Source organism: Panulirus ornatus, chromosome 12, assembly GCF_036320965.1.
Source record: "Panulirus ornatus isolate Po-2019 chromosome 12, ASM3632096v1, whole genome shotgun sequence".
NCBI classification, from domain to species: domain Eukaryota; kingdom Metazoa; phylum Arthropoda; class Malacostraca; order Decapoda; family Palinuridae; genus Panulirus; species Panulirus ornatus.
The window spans coordinates 3,009,458-3,028,095 of record NC_092235.1 but is presented as its reverse complement, the minus strand read 5'-3'; the positions used below and the strand labels follow the sequence as shown (position 1 = coordinate 3,028,095).

General features: G+C 42.2%; 1 non-coding gene across 1 annotated transcript; it reads left to right on the top strand.

Moving 5' to 3' along the window:
* The first annotated feature begins 18,259 nt into the window (after positions 1 to 18,259).
* TRNAK-CUU (transfer RNA lysine (anticodon CUU)) lies at positions 18,260 to 18,332 on the top strand. The gene has a single exon. It is a non-coding gene; the product is annotated as a tRNA-Lys (tRNA).
* The last annotated feature ends 306 nt before the right edge of the window (positions 18,333 to 18,638 follow it).

The window sequence follows — 18,638 nt, the reverse complement described above, 5'->3', positions numbered from 1 at the left end:
GTAAGTAATGTAAGGGTAAGAGAGATGTGTGGTAATAAAAAGAGTGTGGTTGAGAGAGCAGAAGAGGGTGTTTTGAAATGGTTTGGTCACATGGAGAGAATGAGTGAGGAAAGATTGACCAAGAGGATATATGTGTCAGAGGTGGAGGGAACGAGGAGAAGTGGGAGATCAAATTGGAGGTGGAAAGATGGAGTGAAAAAGATTTTGAGTGATCGGGGCCTGAACATGCAGGAGGGTGAAAGGCGTGCAAGGAATAGAGTGAATTGGAACGATGTGGTATACCGGGGTTGACTTGCTGTCAATGCATTAAACCAGGAGCATGTGAAGCGTCTGGGGTAAACCATGGAAAGTTCTGTGGGGCCTGGATGTGGAAAGGGAGCTGTGGTGTCGATGCATTATTACATGACAGCTAGAGACTGAATGTGAACGAATGCGGCCTTTGTTGTCTATTCCTAGCGCTACCTCGCGCACATGAGGGGGGAGGGTGTTGTTATTCCATGTGTGGCGAGGTGGCGATGAGAATGAATAAAGGCAGACAGTATGAATTATGTACATGTGTATATATGTATATGTGTCTGTGTGTATATGTTTGTGCACATTGAGATGTATCGGTATGTATATTTGCGTGTGTGGACGTGCATGTATATACACGTGTATGTGGGTGGGTTGGGCCATTCTTTCGTGTGTTTCCTTGCGCTACCTCGCTAACGCGGGAGACAGCGACAAAGCAAAATAATAATAATAATAATAAAATATATATATACATATATATATATATATATATATATATATATATATATATATATATATATATATATATATATATATATATATATATATATATATATATATATATATGTATATATATATATATATCCCTGGGGATAGGGGAGAAAGAATATTTCCCACGTATTCCCTGCGTGTCGTAGAAGGCGACTAAAAGGGAAGGGAGCGGGGGCTGGAAATCCTCCCCTTTCATTTTTTTTTTTCAATTTTCCAAAAGAAGGAACAGAGAAGGGGGCCAGGTGAGGATATTCCCTCTAAGGCCCAGTCCTCTGTTCTTAACGCTACCTTGCTAATGCGGGAAATGGTGAATAGTATGAATATATATATATATATATATATATATATATATATATATATATATATATATATATATATATATATATATATATATATATATATACATGTTTGTGTGTGTGTGTGTGCAGATATCAATAAAATGGCAGGAGTGGATTATACGTACAAAAGGTGCTTATCAACGAAAGATAAAATACTGAATAGTGGTGAAAACCTTTATATTTATTCCATTGAGAAAGTAGTAAATTGAATTACATCTGGAGGGCAATAAGTTTTCAAGTAATAATGAAATTTGTTCTTCATCAAAATCAAACAGAAATTAAGAAAAAAAATCATAAAAGCCTAAACCGTTTGTGTTGCTTATCCAGGCCCATTTTTACTAAGTAATGTTGGGACGGCTCCACCCACTTTAATCACTTGAGTACATAGAATATATTATCGTCGATGTTAAAGAGTTCTCCCTTTTGATGTTATCCTTAAAATGAAGGTTAAGGAAAGTGAGATAGAGCTTAACGTTAAAGTTAGGATAGCTAAGGCATCCTTGATCATATAATCACTAGTCAGGTGTTAATATAGGTTAGGTTAGGTTCAGTATCCTTCATCAGGTCACCATTACCAAGGTGTTGTTATGTTGGGTCAGGTAGCTTTAAACCAACTTTCAGTATTATTTACTCATAAAGCTCAAAGTTCTAATAACCTAAAATTTTTAGAGTAGATAGGGTAGAAACTGATGGAAGCCATTTCTAACATTCTTGCATAACCTGACCTCTCGCCTTCCCAAAACATAGCCATCCCAGCTTGAATATTGTACTGCTTTGGTCGTCAACTAATTTGAAAAGGAAGACATTGAATGGAGAAATTACTCAGGTAATCACCAAAGATGATTAATGGTCTGAGAAAAAAATTCAGAGAGCAGATTAAACGACTTAAATCCATTCAGCTTTAGGGAAAAGAAGTTTAAGAGATCCTATACAGGTATATGAAGGTATTGTAATGGCATCCCTTTAAGCTTGATATTTTTACTTCCTGTAACTAGTTCCAACAATTAAAACAATATTCAACATTGTGATTTAAGTGACTGACGTTAGGATGCATTTGGATCTGTCAAAAACTGTATTTAGCAAATACTTCAACTTTCAACTGACCCATTCTATATTTTCATTCATTTCATCTCAGTTTTATCACCTTTCTGTTACTGTTTAATATCAACAGTAGCCCGTCTACGTAGTTGGGGCTCTGAAGCAAAGGAAACTTTTTCTAGTCTAGGTTAGGGTAGCATCTAAACCAAACCTAAATGACCTTACCTTAGAAATATGTTCAGACAGTACCTTCTGAAAATATTTCTTAAGGTAAGGTCGTGGGGATTAGTTTAGGGGCTAACTAAACCTTGGCTAGAAAAAGTTTGCTTTAAAGCCACAACTAGTTGAAAGGCCTAGTTTAAGTGGTGATATTGAAATTCATTTGCTCCAGTGTGCCCCTCTGTCCGTTTGTTTTATGTCCATCTAAAGATGCATACGTTCAATATTTGATGTAGATTGATTTCCTATCTTAGTTTCGTCTACAGAATTCTACATCTTCAGTTCAGCATACCATTGTGGTAATGAAGGGAAAGTCACCACATTTACAAGCCGAGTGCACGTAGCTTATCCCACCTCGTTAGAGAGAAAACTCACCTGTATTTGAATTAATGGACGGGAACAGAGAAGACATAATTTTGATACACATTTATTATACAACTATACAATTTATATTATATACATTACCACATTTCCTGCACTTTCCATCACAAATTTGCTGAGGTCATAACCTTGTACTTGCCATTACCTTACAACCTTAAGGATGGTGGTCTACAACACCTCTAGATTGATGGAGAAAACGAAAAGTTTCGTTTTACTATTAAACCACAGAAATACGGTAATTCCACCTCACTACTACTAACTACTAGTTATTTTACTTGTTGATTTTCACGGCTAAGATTTTCATTCTCTGAGTGAAGCCATACAATAATCGTCCTTATCTACTCTGAGCATTGGATAGCCTCCTGATGATCAAGATTGCTGTTTTGGTTGTCCGTTTCCCTTGTTACTGGTGCGCCTCACTGCACACCTTACATGAGTGCCTTCCACAGTATTAGGGACAGCTGCTGGGCCTCACTGTAGCTACTTCTGGGACGGTTGCGAATCTTCCTCGTATTCCCTCATGACCACAGCGCCAAACCGACTCCCGCCATCAGGCCGAAACGCACAAACATTTCTGACGAAATTGAGACAACCGCTTTCGCGTCAGTTTTGACACCAAGTGAATTTATATGACAATTACGCTCAAGATGCTTGGTTTTTCGTTCATGGATTGAACAGAAGCAACCAACGATGGTTGCTACTGCCCAATCCATGAAGTCCCCCCCACCACGGAAAGGTAACCAAGCTTCGGGGGGGGATGGGTGTTTACCCTGACGCCAACGGAGAAACTCAATATTAGTGCAGAGATCTTTTCCTCGGTAAAGAAAGTGTAGCCGGACTCCGCCCTTATGAGGTTACTGCACGACAGCAAACATCACCCTTTGGTAGGCTGTGCTATAGGCAGCACAGCTCCGTCAAAGATCTCACTCCATAAGTGAACTTATATAGATTCCTTTTTTAACATTTTGTCTTCTCTATAAGGAACTCATCAGTTCTTCTCCAGTGAAAGCAAAAAATCATCGAGAAATTCATTTGCTTCCTCAATATCAGGATCTTGTGGCTCTATGTGGGGGACGGGGCTGGTGGGCTGTGTGTCTGGCTGTGTCTGGGGAGCGGGGCTGGTGGTCTCTGTGACTTGCTGTTTCTGGGGAGCGGGGCTGGTGGTCTCTGTGACTGGCTGTGTCTGGGAAGCGGGGCTGGTGGTCTCTGTGACTGGCTGTGTCTGGAGATCAGGGGAAGTCTTGGGTATAAATTTCAATATACTGTGAGCGATATCGTCTCTCAACCGATTCCTCTCGATCTTCTCTTGCACGGCCTTCATGATACGTTTGGGCGGCTTTCTCCATTTTCTTTGCATTTCAGTTGGTGATCCTGCGCCATCGAGCCACATGATACCAGAATAGTATCGTTCCTGTTTCCCAACGGGTCCAATCTTGGTGTCACACATGATGCCGAGTGAACCCAAATGGCGGCCGATGTTTACGTTGGAAGCCACGGGCTCGTTATGTATCTTGCAGTAACTTTCATACCGTTGCTGCAGCTCTTTCCTGCTGATAAGGTACCGCTTCATAGTAATAGTCTTTCCCTTCATTTGAACGAAGGTATTCATGAAACTAACAAAGGAAGCCTTTCCTTTGTAATCCCGTTTGTAGTAACAGAAAGCCATTGAAGACGTGGATTGGGTCAGGCGAAGTTACACAGACTAACAAGATAGTCCTATAATCAATGGTCCTGTATCAGCACTGAACTCGAAATACGTCAAAACGACAATTTCAACCCAGGGCTGGAGGGCCAATTGATGATATTCTCACGTCTTGCTCAACCAAGTAACCTCGGTTAGACCTTGTTTATATTTAAATATAGTAAAGTTAGTATAGTGAAGCTTGATGTTTCTATTTATATGTAAGGTGCAATGTAGTTTATATAAGGTTCACCTTCCAGATGGGTTCCTGACATACCCACTTACATTCATATATATATATATATATATATATATATATATATATATATATATATATATATATATATATATATATATATATATATATATATATATATATATATATATATATATATATATATATATATATATATATATATATATATATATATATATATATATATATATATATATATATATATATATATATATATATATATATATATATATATATATATATATATATATATATATATATATATATATATATATATACATATATATATATATATATGTATGTATATATATATATATATATATATATATATATATATATATATATATATATATATATATATATATATATATATATATATATATATATATATATATATGAATGTAAGTTCGTATGTATATATATATATATATATATATTTATGTATATATATATACATAGATATATATATATATATATATATATATATATATATATATATATATATATATATATATATATATATATATATATATATATATATATATATATATATATATATATATATATATATATATATATATATATATATATATATATATATATATATATATATATATATATATATATATATATATATATATATATATATATATATATATCTGAATGTAAATTGGTATATCAGGAATCCATTTGAAAGGCAAGATATGTCCAAAGTAAGATATTTATGAAGATGTAGTGAAGATGTCCTTGACCAAGATAAAGGCCACTGATAATGAAAACGAGATCATTGTGAGGATGTAGTGAAGATACATTTTCATTAAGGAAGAGTTAAGTGCTGTGAAAGTGACTTGACTATATGAATGTAGTGTAGATGGCCTTTCACCAAAAAATACGCTAGTGATATTGAAAATATAATGATTATGAAGAAGTAGTGAAGATGGCTTTTATCAAGATAGAGGCCAATGATATTGAAAATGAGATAAGTATAAGGATGTAGTGAAGATAGTCTTTGACCAAGATAAACGTCATCGATGATGAAAACAAGATGACCGTGAAGTTGTAGTGAAAATAACCTTAAACCACAGAAAAGCCATTGATATTCAAAATGATTGTGAGGATGTAGTGAAGATGGCGTTGACCATGATAAACGCCATTGATATTGAAAATAACATCTAAATAAGCCAAAATAAACAACTAACAATCAAATCAAATAATTAATTCAAAAGCTACGGTAAGCAACCAGAAATAAAAAGTCTTAGAAACTCCAACAAATAACACCTAAACGAAAAAAAATTAAACAAAAAAATTAGATGGAATATATCCTATGTATGTCCATTATTGTGTTTATATATAAATATAAGATATATATATATATATATATATATATATATATATATATATATATATATATATATATATATATATATATATATATATATATATATATATATATATATATATGGTGACGGAGTTTGGTAAAGTGTGTGGAAGAAGAAAGTTAAGAGTAAATGTCAATAAGAGCAAGGTTATTAGGTACAGTAGGGTTGAGGGTCAAGTCAATTGGGAGGTGAGTTTGAATGGTGAGAGGCTGGAGGAAGTGAAGTGTTTTAGATATCTGGGAGTGGATCTGTCAGCGGATGGAACCATGGAAGCGGAAGTGGATCATAGGGTGGGGGAGGGGGCGAAAATTTTGGGAGCCTTGAAAAATGTGTGGAAGTCGAGAACATTATCCCGGAAAGCAAAAATGGGTATGTTTGAAGGAATAGTAGTTCCAACAATGTTGTATGGTTGCGAGGCGTGGGCTATGGATAGAGTTGTGCGCAGGAGGATGGATGTGCTGGAAATGAGATGTTTGAGGACAATGTGTGGTGTGAGGTGGTTTGATCGAGTAAGTAACGTAAGGGTAAGAGAGATGTGTGGAAATAAAAAGAGCGTGGTTGAGAGAGCAGAAGAGGGTGTTTTGAAATGGTTTGGGCACATGGAGAGAATGAGCGAGGAAAGATTGACCAAGAGGATATATGTGTCGGAGGTGGAGGGAACGAGGAGAAGAGGGAGACCAAATTGGAGGTGGAAAGATGGAGTGAAAAGGATTTTGTGTGATCGGGGCCTGAACATGCAGGAGGGTGAAAGGAGGGCAAGGAATAGAGTGAATTGGAGCGATGTGGTATACAGGGGTTGACGTGCTGTCAGTGGATTGAATCAAGGCATGTGAAGCGTCTGGGGTAAACCATGGAAGGCTGTGTAGGTATGTATATTTGCGTGTGTGGACGTGTGTATGTACATGTGTATGGGGGGGGTTGGGCCATTTCTTTCGTCTGTTTCCTTGCGCTACCTCGCAAACGCGGGAGACAGCGACAAAGTATAAAAAAAAAAAAAAAAATATATATATATATATATATATATATATATATATATATATATATATATATATATATATATAGGTGAATGTAGGTTTGCGGCAGGGGTGTGTGATGTCTCCATGGTTGTTTAATTTGTTTATGGATGGGGTTGTTAGGGCCGTGAATGCAAGAGTTTTGGAAAGAGGGGCAAGTATGAAGTCTGTTGGGGATGAGAGAGCTTGGGAAGTGAGTCAGTTGTTGTTCGCTGATGATACAGCGCTGGTGGCTGATTCATGTGAGAAACTGCAGAAGCTGGTGGCTGAGTTTGGTAAAGTGTGTGAAAGAAGAAAGTTAAGAGTAAATGTGAATAAGAGCAAGGTTATTAGGTACAGTAGGGTTGAGGGTCAAGTCAATTGGGAGGTGAGTTTGAATGGAGAAAAACTGGAGGAAGTGAAGTGTTTTAGATATCTGGGAGTGGATCTGGCAGCGGATGAAACCATGGAAGCGGAAGTGGATCATAGGGTGGGGGAGGGGGCGAAAATTCTGGGAGCCTTGAAGAATGTGTGGAAGTCGAGAACATTATCTCGGAAAGCAAAAATGGGTATGTTTGAAGGAATAGTGGTTCCAACAATGTTGTATGGTTGCGAGGCGTGGGCTATGGATAGAGTTGTGCGCAGGAGGATGGATGTGCTGGAAATGAGATGTTTGAGGACAATATGTGGTGTGAGGTGGTTTGATCGAGTAAGTAACGTAAGGGTAAGAGAGATGTGTGGAAATAAAAAGAGCGTGGTTGAGAGAGCAGAAGAGGGTGTTTTGAAATGGTTCGGGCACATGGAGAGAATGAGTGAGGAAAGATTGACCAAGAGAATATATGTGTCGGAGGTGGAGGGAACGAGGAGAAGAGGGAGACCAAATTGGAGGTGGAAAGATGGAGTGAAAAAGATTTTGTGTGATCGGGGCCTGAACATGCAGGAGGGTGAAAGGAGGGCAAGGAATAGAGTGATTTGGAGCGATGTGGTATACCGGGGTTGACGTGCTGGCAGTGGATTGAATCAAGGCATGTGAAGCGTCTGGGGTAAACCATGGAAAGCTGTGTAGGTATGTATATTTGCGTGTGTGGACGTATGTATATACATGTGTATGGGGGGGGTTGGGCCATTTCTTTCGTCTGTTTCCTTGCGCTACCTCGCAAACGCGGGGGACAGCGGCAAAAAAAAAAAAAAAAAAAAATATATATATATATATATATATATATATATATATATATATATATATGTATATATATGTATAATCCCTGGGAACAGGGGAGAAAAAATACTTCACAAGTATTCCGTGCGTGTTGTAGAAGGCGACTAAAAGGGAAGGGAGCGGGGGGCTGGAAATCCTCCCCTCTCGTTTTTTTTTTTTTATTTTCCAAGAGAAGGAAGAGAGAAGGGGGCAGATGAGGATATTCCCGCAAAGGCTTAGTCCTCTGTTCTTAACGCTACCTCGCTAACGCGGGAAATGGCGAATAGTATGAAAGAAAAAAAAAGATATATATAAAGTATGAAAAAATGTGGCGGGGTGGTGACGAGAATGAATAAAAGCAGTAAGTATGAAGTATGTACATGTGTATATATGTATATGTATGTGTATGTATGAATATGTATAGGTTCAAATGCATAGGTATGTATATGGGCGTTTCTGCACGTGTATATGTATACATGTGTATGTGGGAGGGTTGGCCCATTCTTTCGTGTGATTCCTTTCGCTGCCTCGCTAATGCGGGATACAGCGAGAAATTATAAGTAAATAAAGTATACAAGTAATGGGAGTGTGTGTTTGTGGTAGTAGTGGGTGGGTGTGTTAAGCGTGGAAAGGAAGGCCAGTTAAAGTCCTTTTTTGTAGACTGGAGGTTTGAAAACGGGTTTTAACGGGCCTCGGTGCCTCTATATATGGTGGAATACGTGCTTGCCATTGGTTGACAATGATCTACCAATGAGAGGGCTGCATTTGATATAGTTTGATAAGTTGTAAGGGTGACATTCCTATGTATTGTTTGGGTTAGGTATCAGTAATTTGGTAATGTCGTCTTCGGTGGTGCGAGCACGTTTTATGCACTAGCAGACACAAACTCCCTCCCTATTGGCTGAAGAAAAGCCATAAGCTCCGCCCACACTGCCTCACTTGATCAGGATGAAGGTTGAAAGGCAATTTTTTACAATCATCTCAATGTATATAGGGTAAAAAGTAACATATAATGGTGTCATAAGATAGAGCTTGCTGTGTTGTCTATGTTCCATAAGATACATACAAAGAAAAATGCACATTTCACAAAAAGCACACGATGATAGGCACAGAAGGTACAACTGCTACTTTTACGTCCATCTGACCCGGTATATATAAGAATGTTCCTATGTATACATCATCTTTTCTAGCCATTCGAGAAGGTTCTTGCTGCTCCTGTCTCAGCCACGTGTTAACCACGTGGATTATGGAGGATTAACCGCCAGATCCCACGAAGAAAGAAGAAAGAAGAGAGAAGAGAGAAGAGAGAAGACAGAAGTGGATTGTAACGTTGCCTCCCGCGTTGGTCCTTCCCGCGGGAGACCGTTACGGTGACGACGCCGGCAGGCTGTTCCCTCACCACCCTCGCTGCTCCCCACACCCCCGCGTTGCCTCCACTCCATCTTCACATCCCTTTTTTATTTTTTATCTTTTATCATCCATCATCCATCTCTCGACCGTTTGGCTTGAGCAATCTCTACCCCAGCTTCCCCAACCCATTCTGGAAAACTCATTTTCCTGAGGAGTGGAGGCTGGAGTGGACCTGTTCTCACCTGACGGGGTGGAGACCCTCACACTATCTCTTACCTCTCCCCTACCTTGGACCGTCGACCGTCCCTCACTCACGTTTTCTCGCACTAGGACACTGATGCCACCAACATGCCGCCCGACATACGTCTAAAATCCCTCAAACTGATTGCCCCCCTCCTTCCACGTTCGAACTCCTGTCCATTGTCTTTAAGACCACTGAGATCCGTCCCATTAGGGTCATTCAATTCGCCTCGAACAAACACCAGTTTAAGATTTGCATGGGCAAAGATAGTGATTTAGATAAAATCCTATCTAAGCCTCTCCTTGATGAACTAGCTAAAAAAAAACTACCAAATCGTTCAGGACCGCTGCCCCTTCAAGCTAGATGTACTATCATTGCCTACAATGTTGATGAATCTATCTTGTCCCTCAGCCCTTCGGAGATTGTTGAAGCCATCAATGGTGAAAACAATGACGTTAATGTCATCAACGTCTATAAACCGAATAACTCCAGATCAATAAAGATACAATGTTCAAACCCGACCGAGGCCGATCGCCTGCTCCCCCGAGGAGTCCTGTTCCCCATGATCTCTGTGCCAGCAAAATCCCTAAAGAAAGATGAACATCTCGACGTACAACAATGTTTCAAATGTCTAAAATACGGACATGAGACTAAGAACTGTAAAGAACCCCACCAAACCTGTAGTCAATGCGCGGAAACTGGTCATGGTTTTCGTGAGTGCAAGGTTCAGGCAGCGAAGTGTGTCAACTGTAAAGGTAGACATGTTGCTGTATCTGGACTGTACCCACGTAGAAAGGAACAACTCCGCGCAGTGCGTTAGGCACAAAAAACCCAACTCCCAACTTCCAATACCCCCCTTCCCGCACCCTCTAACACAACTCCATCCACAACCCCCCAACCCAACACCAACAATCCTACTGTCTCTCCAAATATCGATTCCTCTCCCACCCCCACCGTCCCAACTTCCACCACCACGACAGTTCCTCCCGATCAACCACTCACCAATCCCCCCCTCCCCCTTCCCCTCCCTCCGTCCCGCGCCAAACCCTCCCAGAGGAGCCCCAGCACTTGACCCTGCCGACACACCAGACAACCCACCAACGGTCAACCTCGACCTTCAAATTGTCGACAATGACCCTCTCCCCTCCCCTCTCCCCTCTAAATGACCCCTCCCCAGATATATCCCGACCCAAGACTAGAAACATGATACAAGTGAAACTCTCAAACGATTAGTCAACGGCCTTCATCGACAACAGACACAGAAGGCCAATAAACTTCCAGAAGTCGTAAAATGCTACAAATCTAACAGTTTAACGTGCGCAGCTATCACAATGGCCGTCATCTGATTGCCACTCTCCTCGAAGGGAAGAGGCCCGATGTTGTGATACTTAACATCACATGTATCACCAACGGATACAAAATTAGACATTGCGGGTATACATCACGACAGTCTCCAGACAGTAGACACGAGGGAGTCGCCATTCTCATACGCAACACCATCGAACACGAATACCTCGCCACCTCATGGCAATACGAACACTTTCTAGCAGTTAAGATAAATACAATATGTGGCTTCATTATCTTCTGCACTACATACTCTCGACCCAGCACTACCATTCCACTCCATGATCTCTACACAGTATTCAATCACACACATATCCCAGTCTACCTTCTAGCTAACCTCAACGCCCAACACAGAACCTTCCACCACAGCAGAAACAATTCTCATGGTGATGACTTATTCAATTTATACTCTTACAAACGTCTTAACTTCCTAGGTCCTTACCTCCACACTGTCTTCACTAGCCAAGGAGGAAAAGGCAGACCTGACCTTGTCTTCTCCAACAGAACCAGTAATTATCTCCATAATTTCTTGTCTCCAGGACCACTGTGTGGTTCCGACCACATCCCTATCTTTCTTCATCTCTCGTCTAACCCTATCCTCGTCCCATCACCTTCACACTACCACTACAAAAGAGCAGACTGGGAGAGCTTTAAAGACAATCTCTCCAACTGCACTTACACGACAAACTACGAAAATCACCCAATAACACTAATAGACACAGAAATAGAACATATACATGGAACAATCACACAGGCAGCTGACGCCTCTATCCCAACATCTTCATTTACCTCAAGATACTCCTTCTTCCTTTCTCCCAAAACAACCAGACTCCTCTCGTGCTACCGTCGACGCTTTGAGCATAACAAACATCGTTTGGGCCTAGTAAGGTGGGACCTCACATCACAACAAAACCACACACTCAACAGCCTTCTAGAAGACCACAATAGACACTGGAAATCTCTCATCACCACAACAGAACAACACCGAATAAAATCTCCTCAAGAGTTTTGGAGCAGAACCCGGAAACTCAAAGGAATACCAAAAACAGACTTCAATCGGCTAAATGACGACAACACTCTACACCATAACCCACAAGACATTGCTAACATTTTTCAAAACACTGGGAAGGTATCTTATCACATATGCCCCTTCATCTCTCGGACTCGGAGCCAAATCCAACATCCGTGCACTCCAAATAATTCAGAATAAAGCTCTACGTTGGGTTTGTAACATCAAATGGCACGAGTTCATCAGGAACACAGAACTTCATAGGAGAGCACGACTGCCTCCACTAAACATCTATTGGAGGAAATTGTTTGAAGGACAAGTAGAGTGATTTCAAATACATCGATTACTTCAACAATCTCCTGGGAATAGATCATCCAGATAACATGTTCAATATCCATCCTGAACAACATCCAGTGCCCATATATTAAAAACTAAAAACTACTATAGATCTTGCTGCTAAGTCCGTGTAGGGAACGTCTGGGCAAAATCAGTTTCTATCTGGCAGAAATACGATCCATCTCCTCCTATATCCTAAAATAAAATAAAAAAAATTCCCTCGCCCTCCACACATCATCTTTGTTCTAGTTATCCTATTATTCCGATGCAAGCTGGGTTAAGTCGCGGCCCTTTTCCTCTCTAAAATTCACTTCCTCTAACATCTCTTGCTCTCCCCCCCCCCCTCTCCTCTCCCCCCCCTTCCTTGGAAAGGAGTTTTCTATCATCATTCATAAGTGACAGTATTCCCTGCAGAATTGGTAAAAGAGGGGTTCCCTTATTTACCGTTTTTCTTTAAGACTTAGCTTAGCTCTTTAGCTTAGTGAAGCATTTCCCCATTTCCTCCCTAAATTTTATTCTTTATTTTCTGTGTTTACTCTTCTCTTTTTGTGTTTACAGACAAGTGGTTGTTGACCGGTATTTCTGGTGTTGCTGGACCACTGGTACATCTCACGAAGGTTGTTTGGACACAATTGTGCGACCATGTGAGAGGTGATGACAGCAGGAGAACTCCACCCAGCTTGGTACGTCCAGCCGGCCCTACTGTGGGGCGCTTGTCTGTCTGATCAGCTGCCTCGTATATTGTCTTAGAGAAGATGTAAGGTGTTACAAGTACCTTTTGTGTGGGGCGGTATGCCACCCCAGAATCTGGGGTCTAGCCCCACTGGTATGGACCCCAGTAAGCCAACCACTACTCCCGTGGGGGGGTAGTGGCGGTGACCGATCCACGCTGGACATAGTCCAAAAATGCTGAATTTGTGATGATATATGCGACCAGTTCAACGCTTCCCTCAACCCTTCCTCATTAAGAAAGTGATTGACAGCCAGGCTGGTGCTGTTGAGATGGTAAGGAAACTGGCTAGTAGTGACCTTCTTCTTAAAGTTAAGTCATCAAATCAAGTGGCAGACTTGCTAAAGCTGAAAGAATTCATGTTTACGATGTTGTGGCTTCCATTCCGGTGACCATGAAGTCATGCAGAGGAGTAATCTTCTGTCCTGACGTCATGAGCATGAGTGAGGACGACATAGTGAATGAACTTGCAGACGAGGAAGTGATCGCTGCTCGACTTATCACAAAACTTATTGACGGCAAGCCACGTACAACCCACCTGATCACTCTAACTTTCGGAGATCCAAATTGCCAAAGGATATTGCCGTGGGTTAGGTTAGGGAGCTGTGAGACCTTACATACCGAACATCTTGTCATGTTTTAAATGCCAAAGGTTTGATCATGGTAAAAAGTCTTGTACTTTTTCATCTCGATGTGGAAAGTGTGCCAGCGTGGAGCATGTTGCTGACCATTGTACAGCCAAGGTGGTACTGTGCATTAACTGTGGGGGGAGGCAACCACCCAAGCTCGTACCGAGAATGTCCTCGGTACAAGTTTGAGAAGAAGTCTGGCCAGTTAAGGCAAAGGAGAACATTTCATATGATGAAGCAAGGAAGAGGGTGAAGGAGACTCACCAGACTCCCAAACACAATGAGTCCTATGCTATGGCATTGAAATGTAAGCTGGTCATGGTCACAATTGCCACGGGAACTGCTGAACCAACCACGACCCATCACTCCCGATGAATCTATAACGAATCAGAGCGACACTGACACTGACTCTGACGATAATACCCACAAAGACTCGTACTCAAGAGCCACCTGCTGCTCTGTTTGCCCCAACAATGTGAGAGGACAAGATGAAGTTACAAAAGAAACTGTGTGGCAGGTGGTCGTTCCTGTGGCTCCAACGAGTAGGTCTTCCTCCATGATGAAGTCTTCCTCGGTGGAATCATTGGACGACAATACCGTGCCCACTATCAGGAGCCGATCCCGTTCCCCTGGGGACTCGCCCAATTTAAGAAAAAAAAAGGGTTCACAAAGCTGGCCGGCTAAAGAAGTCTTAAACCAACGCGGTCAATATCATTCAATGGAATTGTAGAGGTCTTAAGAATAAGCAAGCACAACTGTCACTGTTGCTTGCATTATATAGACCATCCGTTATTTGTCTACAAGAGACCAATCTGAACAGCACAGTCGAAGATTGTGATGTTTTAGATAACTATCACCCGTATAGAAGATCATGGGGTTATCATTTATATACACCAAAGCTTACTCCATACAGAAGTGACTTTAAATTCTACTCTGGGCCTAAATCCTCACTAACCAGCCAACCAACCAACCATTATGATACATATTCTACTTGATCAACACATCAGGCCTGGCCCCACCACCTACTAACCTTCTCCAGACACACTTCCTGCCTCCTGACCATTAGTGTCTTACTCTCACAACATCAGACAGAGAGGAGAGTGTCCCCAGACACACTTGCTGCCTCCTAACCATTAGTGTCTTACTCTCACAACATCAGACAGAGAGGAGAGTGTCTCCAGACACACTTGCTGCCTCCTGACCATTAGTGTCTTACTCTCACAACATCAGACAGTGAGGAGAGTGTCCCCAGACACACTTGCTGCCTCCTAACCATTAGTGTCTTACTCTCACAACATCAGACAGAGAGGAGAGTGTCCCCAGACACACTTGCTGCCTCCTAACCATTAGTGTCTTACTCTCACAACATCAGACAGTGAGGAGAGTGTCCCCAGACACACTTGCTGCCTCCTGACCATTAGTGTCTTACTCTCACAACATCAGACAGAGAGGAGAGTGTCCCCAGACACACTTGCTGCCTCCTAACCATTAGTGTCTTACTCTCACAACATCAGACAGAGAGGAGAGTGTCCCCAGACACACTTGCTGCCTCCTAACCATTAGTGTCTTACTCTCACAACATCAGACAGAGAGGAGAGTGTCCCCAGACACACTTGCTGCCTCCTAACCATTAGTGTCTTACTCTCACAACATCAGACAGAGAGGAGAGTGTCTCCAGACACACTTGCTGCCTCCTGACCATTAGTGTCTTACTCTCACAACATCAGACAGTGAGGAGAGTGTCCCCAGACACACTTGCTGCCTCCTAACCATTAGTGTCTTACTCTCACAACATCAGACAGAGAGGAGAGTGTCCCCAGACACACTTGCTGCCTCCTAACCATTAGTGTCTTACTCTCACAACATCAGACAGAGAGGAGAGTGTCCCCAGACGCACTTGCTGCCTCCTAACCATTAGTGTCTTACTCTCACAACATCAGACAGTGAGGAGAGTGTCCCCAGACACACTTGCTGCCTCCTAACCATTAGTGTCTTACTCTCACAACATCAGACAGAGAGGAGAGTGTCCCCAGACACACTTGCTGCCTCCTAACCATTAGTGTCTTACTCTCACAACATCAGACAGAGAGGAGAGTGTCCCCAGACACACTTGCTGCCTCCTAACCATTAGTGTCTTACTCTCACAACATCAGACAGTGAGGAGAGTGTCCCCAGACACACTTGCTGCCTCCTAACCATTAGTGTCTTACTCTCACAACATCAGACAGAGAGGAGAGTGTCCCCAGACACACTTGCTGCCTCCTAACCATTAGTGTCTTACTCTCACAACATCAGACAGAGAGGAGAGTGTCCCCAGACACACTTGCTGCCTCCTGACCATTAGTGTCTTACTCTCACAACATCAGACAGAGAGGAGAGTGTCCCCAGACACACTTGCTGCCTCCTAACCATTAGTGTCTTACTCTCACAACATCAGACAGAGAGGAGAGTGTCTCCAGACACACTTGCTGCCTCCTGACCATTAGTGTCTTACTCTCACAACATCAGACAGAGAGGAGAGTGTCCCCAGACACACTTGCTGCCTCCTAACCATTAGTGTCTTACTCTCACAACATCAGACAGAGAGGAGAGTGTCTCCAGACACACTTGCTGCCTCCTGACCATTAGTGTCTTACTCTCACAACATCAGACAGTGAGGAGAGTGTCCCCAGACACACTTGCTGCCTCCTAACCATTAGTGTCTTACTCTCACAACATCAGACAGAGAGGAGAGTGTCCCCAGACACACTTGCTGCCTCCTAACCATTAGTGTCTTACTCTCACAACATCAGACAGAGAGGAGAGTGTCCCCAGACACACTTGCTGCCTCCTAACCATTAGTGTCTTACTCTCACAACATCAGACAGAGAGGAGAGTGTCCCCAGACGCACTTGCTGCCTCCTAACCATTAGTGTCTTACTCTCACAACATCAGACAGTGAGGAGAGTGTCCCCAGACACACTTGCTGCCTCCTAACCATTAGTGTCTTACTCTCACAACATCAGACAGAGAGGAGAGTGTCCCCAGACACACTTGCTGCCTCCTAACCATTAGTGTCTTACTCTCACAACATCAGACAGTGAGGAGAGTGTCCCCAGACACACTTGCTGCCTCCTAACCATTAGTGTCTTACTCTCACAACATCAGACAGAGAGGAGAGTGTCCCCAGACACACTTGCTGCCTCCTAACCATTAGTGTCTTACTCTCACAACATCAGACAGAGAGGAGAGTGTCCCCAGACACACTTGCTGCCTCCTGACCATTAGTGTCTTACTCTCACAACATCAGACAGAGAGGAGAGTGTCCCCAGACACACTTGCTGCCTCCTAACCATTAGTGTCTTACTCTCACAACATCAGACAGAGAGGAGAGTGTCTCCAGACACACTTGCTGCCTCCTGACCATTAGTGTCTTACTCTCACAACATCAGACAGAGAGGAGAGTGTCTCCAGACACACTTGCTGCCTCCTAACCATTAGTGTCTTACTCTCACAACATCAGACAGTGAGGAGAGTGTCCCCAGACACACTTGCTGCCTCCTAACCATTAGTGTCTTACTCTCACAACATCAGACAGAGAGGAGAGTGTCCCCAGACACACTTGCTGCCTCCTAACCATTAGTGTCTTACTCTCACAACATCAGACAGAGAGGAGAGTGTCCCCAGACACACTTGCTGCCTCCTAACCATTAGTGTCTTACTCTCACAACATCAGACAGTGAGGAGAGTGTCCCCAGACACACTTGCTGCCTCCTAACCATTAGTGTCTTACTCTCACAACATCAGACAGTGAGGAGAGTGTCCCTAGACACACTTGCTGCCTCCTAACCATTAGTGTCTTACTCTCACAACATCAGACAGAGAGGAGAGTGTCCCCAGACACACTTGCTGCCTCCTAACCATTAGTGTCTTACTCTCACAACATCAGACAGTGAGGAGAGTGTCCCCAGACACACTTGCTGCCTCCTAACCATTAGTGTCTTACTCTCACAACATCAGACAGAGAGGAGAGTGTCCCCAGACACACTTGCTGCCTCCTAACCATTAGTGTCTTACTCTCACAACATCAGACAGAGAGGAGAGTGTCTCCAGACACACTTGCTGCCTCCTAACCATTAGTGTCTTACTCTCACAACATCAGACAGAGAGGATGTTATGCCTCTTATCTAACCTGACACATCAGCCGGGGTCTCAGGACGTTGATAAGGTCATGGTCGGATCCCCTTATGTATCTATCATGTGACCTCAGGTCAGTTATTGAACTTTATCGCTGATAATACAGCGTTGTTAGGGGTTAATGATGGCAGTTATTAACCTCGTTTAAACACACATATTCACACGAAGAAGGTTGTATATAAGCCCGGCTAGCTCAGTCGGTAGAGCACGAGACTCTTAATCTCGGGGTCGTGGGTTCGAGCCCCACGTTGGGCGGTAACAGTTTTCTATGATGTAACATGAAACAGCCTCTGAACATACCATCCACCGCCCATCTAGATCAACCAATCTGCTAAGCAAAAGGCAGCTGAAGAGTCATTCAGTACTTAAAGACAAACCAGAAGTCTGTTTGAAAAAGTGAGTGATGATGCACGGGAGACTGAAGGAAATGTGTCACTATTCACTGCTGAACATTGTACATTACGTGTTATTCATCATCTCAGTAAGCTGTACAAAGCAAGATTTGCAAACAGTAAAGGATGCAAGAATTTCAGGTTAAAAAGGTTGAAGTGTAGTGCAGTT